General features: G+C 40.0%; 1 long non-coding RNA gene across 1 annotated transcript; it reads right to left on the bottom strand.

Moving 5' to 3' along the window:
- Positions 1-2,593: 2,593 nt before the first annotated feature.
- On the bottom strand, positions 2,594-3,750 carry LOC110903759. Its single transcript, XR_002572161.2, has 3 exons — positions 3,643-3,750; positions 3,059-3,112; positions 2,594-2,752 (listed from the first exon to the last, which is right to left on the bottom strand). It is a non-coding gene; the product is annotated as an uncharacterized LOC110903759 (long non-coding RNA).
- Between the last annotated feature and the right edge of the window lie 4,329 nt (positions 3,751-8,079).

Genomic DNA, 8,079 nt, shown 5'->3' with positions numbered 1-8,079 from the left:
TTGTATTTGTACCATTAACTCCCGCATTTCAGTTGGGGCCAACCTATAAGGAGCCTTGGCTACAGGTTTGGCATCGGGATACAATTCAATCTTAAAATCCACTTCACGTTCCAGCGGAAGCCCCGGCAAATCTTCCGGAAAAATATCGAGAAACTCGTTCACGACTTCAACCTCTTCTATCTTAGGGGTATTCTGCTTAGTATCCACCACATAAGTTAGAAATGCCTTGCTTCCATTTCGTACGTACTTGTATGCTTGGACTATAGAACAAAGCTTCGAATTGATATTCCTTTCCCCTTGTATGCTTACTCGTTTTCCTCCCGATGTTAACACATGAATCACCTTCTTCTCACATTGAAATTCGGCCTGATGTTTAGCTAGCCAATCCATGCCAACTATAACCTTAAATTCCCCCAATATCATGGGAATAAGGTCAATGGCAAACTTCTCGTCTTCAATGATTATTTCACAATTTCTACAAACTTCGTGCAACAAATAACTCTTACTATCGGCTATCTCTACTTCTAATGGTACATGCATTCTTTCGATTCTAAAAGAGGGGTGTGACACTAGTTCACTAGATACAAACGATCTACTAGCACCAGTATCAAATAACACGTACGTAGGCATCGAGTTCAATGAGAATATACCTGATACAACATTCGGGTGGTCCTTCGCTTCTTCGGTTGTGATCGGAAACATCCTCCCCTTAGCTCTTGGGGCTTCCTCCTTTCTTGCTTCCTTATCGGTTTCCTGTTGAAGCTTGGGACACTCAGCCTTAATATGACCCGGTTGGAAACAGTTGTAACACGTTCTGGAAGGATTTGGACACCTATAGTATGGGTGTCCCTCTTGACCACAATTGTAACAGCCCTTCTTCCCTTTCAAACACTCCCCCGTGTGTAACTTTCCGCACGTTTTGCATTTCGGAATGCTACCCTTCGCCTTATCCTTCTTGCTTTGATCTTGAAATTTTGGTTTCTTTGAAGGGCTCGAGCTGGAAACATTCTCAGATACTCTCTTTTCACCTCTTTCTGCCTGTCTTCTTATTTCAATCTCCCTATCTCGGGCCAAGTCAATGAGCTCATTCAAAGTTTCACATTTAGCGGGAATTATGAACTCCCGATATTCAGCCTTCAACATACCGTAATAACGGTTTATCTTCATTCTTTCCGTTCCTGCTATATCTTTACAGAACTTCAGCTTGTCAAGGAAAACGTTGGTGATTTCATCAATGGTTTCATCTTTCTAACGAAGATGTAAGAAATATTCTTGGATCTTGTCAATGGCAGATTGCGGACAGTGGTACTTCAGAAAAGGTTCCTTGAACTCTTGCCATGTCAAGACTTGAACTTTTTCTTCCCCAAGCTCTTTACTATAAACATCCCACCAATCCTTAGCTCGGAGTTGTAGCAAATCGGTGGCGAACATTACTTGATCCTCCTTTTCACAATGACTCCTTATGAACACCGCTTCCGTACTTGCAATCCACCTTTGACATGCTATAGGATCAATTTCTCCTTTGAATGGTAACGGGTTGCACGCCATAAATTCTTTGTATGTGCATTTGCGAGTTCCTTTCCTTCCTTGCACTTCACTAATCATTCCCTTCAACTCGTCCATCTTACTCGCCATCATTGATTCTACCACTTCCAACACATGACCCTCTACTTCTTGGGCTAAATGGGGAATACTTGCTTGCATTGCCCTTCCAATCTCTTCCGAGATCATAGTTTTCAGCTGTTCTTGTCGTGTCGCTTCATCCTCATTCGTATCCGTCATCTACACATAAGCATCATTCCTTATTTCAAACATTCAATCATCCTTTCCATCATATAATCATTCTAATAGTATATAACTTCCTTTGAAAGTTAACATTCATGCATACTATCATTCTTTAGAGTCTTCTTATAACGCTTACAATACTTCACGTATGATAGAAAACATTAAACAAATCATCACAATTGTTATAGGCTGAAAACAGTCTCCACCGTAAGTTACGGTGTCACCGTAACTTACGGTGGCATTATTTTTCTTACGGTGCAAAGCTACTGCTTTACGGCAGAGGAGTTTTGTCCCAGTGTCTACCGTAAGCTACGGTAGCCACCGTAGCTTACGGTGACGCCCAGCATACTATGATAAATTTCTTATTTTGCAGCCATCTTTCCAACCCGTTTTAACCCGTACCAGTCTGTTTCATCCCAAACTTTTACACATCATCCCTTAATGATTTTCCTATCATTCCCTAACTAACTCATTCATAATGCAAAATCAACTTTAAAGGTACTTACTTGCTTCGCGCCGCGGATCGAACACACACTTCACATGAGCTTCCGGTTTGAGTTCAAGCATTTGATGCTTGAATCCCTCAAACCTACGCTCTGATACCAACTTGTAACGTCCATAATTTTCTTTTTAAATTTATTAAATAACAACGTACTTTTCTAACGAAATTTGGGCATGACCCGTTTGAAAAACGAGCGGTCCCCTGTTTTACATAATCCAAAATCATTCGAAAGACACAACATACACGTCAAAACATACCATGTTTTACTTGCAAAACCATTAAGTTTATGTACGTACTTACGACAAGTTTTCCAAAAGACAAACATAATAAAAACTAGGTTTAACTACTAGACGAAAACATAAGTGACAAAGTATTAAACATTGACTTTTACAAAATGCGGAACGCTTGACGGGCTTGAGGCGTGTTCGAACCGGGCGGAGCTTGATAGCTAGACATGAGATTTACCTACATGACCACAACATCAAAAAATCATTAGAACAAAAATTACTTTCTTTAACCCAAGAATCTAACTTACGGGCTAGAAACAAATGTGACATTCACAATTTGTGCTTTGCTACATTCTTTCATCCTTGCACGGTAATATGTTCCAACGGAACTTCATACCATTCCTTCTAAACTTACAATAACATCATTCGACCCTTTCAAGAGAAGGGTCTATACATACATCTTTCTCCATATTTGATTCGAATTAACACATTATTGATAAACACATATCTATAATGAAACCAAAAATTTGTACAAGAAGCGTACCTCGGTCTTGATCCCCTTGTTGCTTCACTTGACTCGAACTTTCTTCCTTAACGCCTACATATAACCATTCATTCTTTTAATTCATGTTTCATGCTCATTTACACATATCAATCGATAAAACATCATACAATTTACTCATGCTTCATAAACATGTTCAATTCACATAAAGTTTATGGCTTATATGACTAGCATTTTCATTGAGGCATTTTGTCAAACACTTGATGTGCACATTATCAACAAAGCACAAAGTACAAGTATTTATTGCATAACCCTACTTATTCACCTTCTAAACTAACAAGAATCAATCAAGTTCATAACTTTCTTTCATCCTACACCATCTTAACTAATTCTTCTATCTCTATGCAAGATCATGTATAAATTTTCATCTAATAGCTTACATGCAAAACATTGGTTTTATGATTTCTTCACAACAATTGGGTAATACACTTAAATCATTCAATCATTCAGAATTCAAGCAGAATTTTCGAACCATTATGAAACCCTAACTCTTACTTGTACATAATTTCATGATTGGGTCAAAACCCACTTTCTACAATTCATCCAAAACAGAAAATTCGACTTACCGCTTGTTGTACTAGCTTAGATAGTTAAGGTTTCGAGTTCATGCATGTGATTTGGCCTTGATTTCCCTTTCAATTTAGCTAATTTGCAGAATTTAGGGTTTCCCCCTTGCTTTCCCCTTCTTGATCGATCTCCAGAGAACACACGTATATGTGTTTTAGTTTTTTATTAATTCTTATTTACTAGTAATCATAAAACTTCCATCTTTTAACAAGTTTAGTCCCCCTATTTATTTAATTTTGCTCATTTATCATTTAACCTTCCTTCTAATCAATTACTAGTATAACTACTTAACTAGGTTAAATATAACATGTCTACACATTTCAAATAACATAAATAAATTGCATATTTTGGGGTGTTACATATGTATTAACACTTCATGTTCAACATGGCATTTGTAGTTATCCAGTACAAGATTGCTAATGCTTATGTTTATGTTAGCCTCTTTTTTGTGAAAGTATATGTTAACATGCTACTTGTTATGGGTGAAATTCTGAGCCCATATCCTGATTTTGTATCTTGATTTTTTATTAGTTGTATATGATCAGGATACCAGATCAGGATACCGGATCAGGATACCGTATCAGGATACCGGGCCAGGATATTGGTAATATCCTGAGGCAGTATCCTGACTATTACTAACGATTGGCTTGTAAAATGTTGGTTGCAAGGTACCAACGTTAAAAGACTTGATCTACCTGAAGATTCGCTCAAGGTGGTTGAAAAATGGACGTTGATGGTGGAAGAATGGGTCTTATAACGGTCAGAAAGGCATATTCCGCGAGAATATCGAATGTTGGTCAATGTTATTGACATTGTAACGGTTATATGAGCTGAAGACCCGGTTTTGTAGTCAATAAGCACGTGGAAAACAAGTAGAAAGAGTCCCCCAACGTTCAGAATGGAATATTCCCAGCATCCCGGAATAATAGGAGAGTTAGTTTGTTTTTTGTAACTATATAAAGGGGCGATCGGATCATAGGTAGACACAACTTTTCACACACTTTCACTCACACTCTTTGCTCTCTAGCTACTAGCAACCACTACACACAAACACTTGTACTCAAATCTCATTGTAACACTTAGTTGATCCGTATCATATCCTGCACTGTATCCTGAAGTTTGAAGTAATAGAAGAACAAGGCAGCTGCGATTGTCAGCTCCCGAGGTTTTATGCCGGCGATCTAGATTGATCAAGGGATTTCCTCGTACATCACGTGTCAACCTTTACTTTTTTGCTCATTGTTTGATCACAGATACGGCTCTATATCCTGAGCCGTATCCTGAAACTGTTTTTGCAAATAACTCAATTAACATATTTTTGAACACATTCTCTTAGCACACTACCTCACTTAACTAATTTGATCACTTCATTGCTTCGGTAATTTTTGACCAAAACAATTTGGCGCCCACCGTGGGGCAAGTGGTGCTCTCTTTACTAAAAATTTTTGTCAAATCGCTAATCAGTTTTCTATTTTCAAAACTTTTTGCCACATTGTCCATAATGGCCTCAAGATCAAACATGAGTTCCTCTACTGTGTCTGCTATGACTTCTACTACTACTGGTTCGGTGCTTCCACCACCTCCTCCAAGGACGCCAGCCTCTTCACGACCTCAGGATATTATCCCTACCCGCAGTGTTCAGGAACCTGCTCCCGTTCTAGCTTCTAATGATGAAATTATTACTTTATTTGGAAGTGTGTAGGAACAAATGAGGCAGCAACGGGAAACAAACCAAATGCTTTTAAGGGAAGTACAACTCCTGAAGTCTGGCTCGAGCAGATCTGCTGAGGATAATGTCACTCCATTACACCCCAGAGCGTTGAACTTTAGTTCAGCTGTGTATACTGAGGATAACAGGGGGAATATTGTGCCCAGTCTTCCTCAGAATCATACTCCTGAAATACCCTCCTCGGTCAGGATGTCAACCATGAGGAGCTCAGGATATGGGCAAAATCCTCCAACGGGTAACGTGTCAAATAATAATAATACTCATGCTACTAACAATAGTGGATCTTTGCAGGATACAGGTGTGACATCAGCACTTACTAGGGAACTTCAAAAGTTGAAGGACATGATATCCAGTGTACCTGGGGTGGTCCAGCCGATCCCGGAAGTGTCCCAAGACAGCCATAAGATATCTCGTTTTGCACATCCTATCTGTGATGCTGAGATCCCAAAGAGATTTCAAACCCCCAACATGAAGCTTTACGACGGAACTACGGATCCTGAGGAGCATATTGCTCAGTATAGGGAAAGAATGGAGATTAACCCTATCCCTCCGGAGCTCAAGGAAGCGTGCTTGTGCAAGGGATTTGGTTCTACTCTAACAGGATCAGCCTTAAAATGGCTGTTAAACGTTCCTCCTCACTCAATTACTTCGTTTGCTCATTTGGTTAATTTATTTAACAGTCAGTTTTCTTGTAGTCGGAGTTTTGAGAAACTAACCAGTGATCTTTACAGGATAACTCAAGGGCCTTAGGAATCCTTAAGGGATTATGTGAACAAATTCAGTCGAGAATCCTTGGATATCCCACATCTTGATGTTGCAACAGCTGTGCAAGCTTTCAAGATGGGATTACAAAAGGATTCTCAGTTTTATCAGGATCTTGTAATGAATCCCTGCCGGAATCTCGACGAAGCTCGTAACAGGGCTTTGAGATATATCCGTCTGGAGGATGACAGGAAGATGCAAGAAAGGATGAACTCATCTAACACTTATGAGTCAACTAACAGGAAGTCAGAATCCTCATTCAAGTCATATCGGCATAAGCCATATGGTAGAAATGAAAACAAGAGAGTGAATGCTGTCGAAGATGAGGATCCTGAAGAGTATCCTGAGTTGTCTGAATATTGCTTTTCTGTTAACATTCCCGAATTGATGTATGCCATGCAGGGTCTAGGAGACAAGGCTAGGTGGCCTTGAAAGAATCAACAAAAGGCTGACTGGAAAGATAAGTCAAAATGGTGTGCTTTCCACGAAGATTTCGGACATGTAACTGAGGATTGCATTGCTCTAAGGAAAGAAATAAGCTATCTTCTAAGCAAGGGATATCTGAAAGATCTCTTAGGAAGAAAGAAGAATAAAGGTCAGGATACTGAGAAGGATCCTGAGCGAGCAGCATCACCTCCCGCGGATGCCAAGATAATCAACTTCATTTCGGGAGGATCCGACATTTGTGGGACTTCGTATTCGGCAGCAAAGAGACATGCAAAGGAAGCTAAGGCCGAAAGGGGAGACAAACCTGTCAGGATGACTACCCTCACAACTGACAAAGTGATCACTTTTGATGCAGATGACAGAGATACTGTCCAGGATCCTCACCATGATGCTCTGGTACTAACGTTATATGTGGCTAACCATTTTGTACGCAGAATACTGGTTGATAATGGCAGCTCCGTCAACATAATCCAACTAGAAACTCTGAAGAGAATGAATGTATCTCCAATGGATATCACTTCAAAGTCTACCGTGCTTGTTGGGTTCAGTGGAGAGGCTAGAAACATAGTGGGAGAGATAAAGTTTCCAGTATACGTTGAAGGAGTCAACTCGATACAACGTTTCTGTGTGATGGATTCTCTATCCTGCTATAACATCATACTGGGAAGACCGTGGATTCACGATATGAAGGCCGTGCCATCAACATATCACCAATGCATCAAGATACCTACCCCTTGGGGAGTTGTCAAAGTTGATAGTGATCAGCAGGAGGCGAAAGAATGCTACTCATCCTCGATGAAATCCTCAACCAAACCTAGTGCAGCATAGCAATTAAAGACGCGGGCCCAGGATATCGTGGAGGATCCGGAGCAGGATGTGAAGAAAATTATCCTAGACCAGGATAATCCCGATATTTCGGTGCTCGTGGGAACCAATATCCCTCATGATATTGAAGAACAATTAATTAACTTTTTGAAATGCAGGATGTCAACGTTTGCATGGAAGCATGAGGATATGACAGGCATATCCAAAGATATTATCACTCACAAGCTTGGAATTGATAAATCATTCAAGCCTGTGCAACAAAAAAGAAGGAAGTTTTCTCCTGAGCGGAACACTGTTATCCAGGAGGAAGTTGAAAGACTATTAAAGTCCAGAATGATCAGAGAGGTTAAGTTCCCAAGATGGCTAGCAAACGTGGTTGTAGTACAAAAGAAAAATGGGAAATGGAGAGTTTGTGTAGACTACACAGACTTGAACAAAGCCTGTCCTAAAGACCCATTTCCTCTTCCCCACATTGATGCAATGGTAGATGTCACTGCCGGGCATGAAATGCTGACTTTCATGGACGCATCTTCAGGATTTCAACAGATCCAAATGGAGCCTTCTGACCAGAAGGATACTGCCTTCATGACACCAACAGGTATTTATTGTTATACAGCTATGCCTTTTGCTTTGAAAAATGCAGGTGCAACATACCAAAGATTGGTAAACATGA

The sequence above is a fragment of the Helianthus annuus genome, chromosome 2 (genome assembly GCF_002127325.2).
Source record: "Helianthus annuus cultivar XRQ/B chromosome 2, HanXRQr2.0-SUNRISE, whole genome shotgun sequence".
Classification (NCBI taxonomy): domain Eukaryota; kingdom Viridiplantae; phylum Streptophyta; class Magnoliopsida; order Asterales; family Asteraceae; genus Helianthus; species Helianthus annuus.
This window is presented reverse-complemented; position numbering and strand designations above follow the sequence as displayed.